The following is a 1079-nucleotide window of genomic DNA, read 5'->3' on the forward strand; positions in this document are numbered from 1 at the left end:
CCTACATGTGGCCCCAATGAAACAAAACTAAGCTTAGGGTTTCGTAATAATGTGAGAACACATAAGAACTGTAGGGGGAGCCTAGTAGAATTCGGTAGGCCCAGGCTGGACTGGATTCACGCATGTATTCATTCATTCATTCGCTGACTTCCTTAATGTGTCCACCAATGCCGGGTGCATGGGAAAATATAAGAATTTAAAGATTAAAAATATGTAGTTTCCACTCAGAGGAACTTAAAATTGTGAGAGATAGGATTTATAGGCAAGGTTAAATAACATCAAAGACAGTAAAAATGCTTATGTCCTAGTAATGACATGAGTAAGCACCAATGTAATAGCCTTGGCAGTAAACGCCGTGAGTTCAGAAGAGTCACAGTGAGCTGGACTAGTCAGGGGAGGCTTCCGGGAGGAGGGCCCGGAGCGGGACCGAGGTAAGAGCCAGTGGTGTGTCTGGAGGACGGTCCAGGAAGGGCGGACCTGGAGGCTCATGCAGCCTCAGCCCAGACGCATAAGCTGCCCCCGGGTGATGCGCTCTCCTGGCCAGACCCGCCAGCTCTGGGGACTAGCCCTTGGGTCTCTGCGCGTCAGCCTTCGTGTGTGCTGTTCGCTATGTCTGGAATGGCCTTTCTCTCCCAAACCAGCTGTATATCTCCTCAGGGACGCCTCTGCCTACAGCACTCCCTCCCGCAGCCCTGCCCAACCCCCAACACCCTTCGCCCCTGTCACCCTATGGCAATGATTTCTTCATGTCTGTCTTCCCTTCCCAGGCCATGAACCTCATGGGGCAGAGACCGTGTTCTCCATGCTTCTTCTTGAACCCCTTTACCATTTTTGTGCCTATGGACTCCCAGAGCGAAATAACCCACAACAGCCCTGCCTATGCCTCCGCCGGGACCTTTTCCAAGAGCAGAGAGCTGGAAGCACTTGGAAATTTTTCTCTCCCACATCTTCACATACCACCAACCCTCCCACTCCCCCAGCCCGCCCCAGGCCTTAACCAATGATGGACAAATACAAAGGCGTCAATAGCCCAGCCCTGTGAGCTGAAGTGGCCCTCCATGAGACTTACCTTGGCTCCA

Source organism: Cebus imitator, unplaced genomic scaffold, assembly GCF_001604975.1.
Source record: "Cebus imitator isolate Cc_AM_T3 unplaced genomic scaffold, Cebus_imitator-1.0 Scaffold799, whole genome shotgun sequence".
NCBI lineage: Eukaryota > Metazoa > Chordata > Mammalia > Primates > Cebidae > Cebus > Cebus imitator.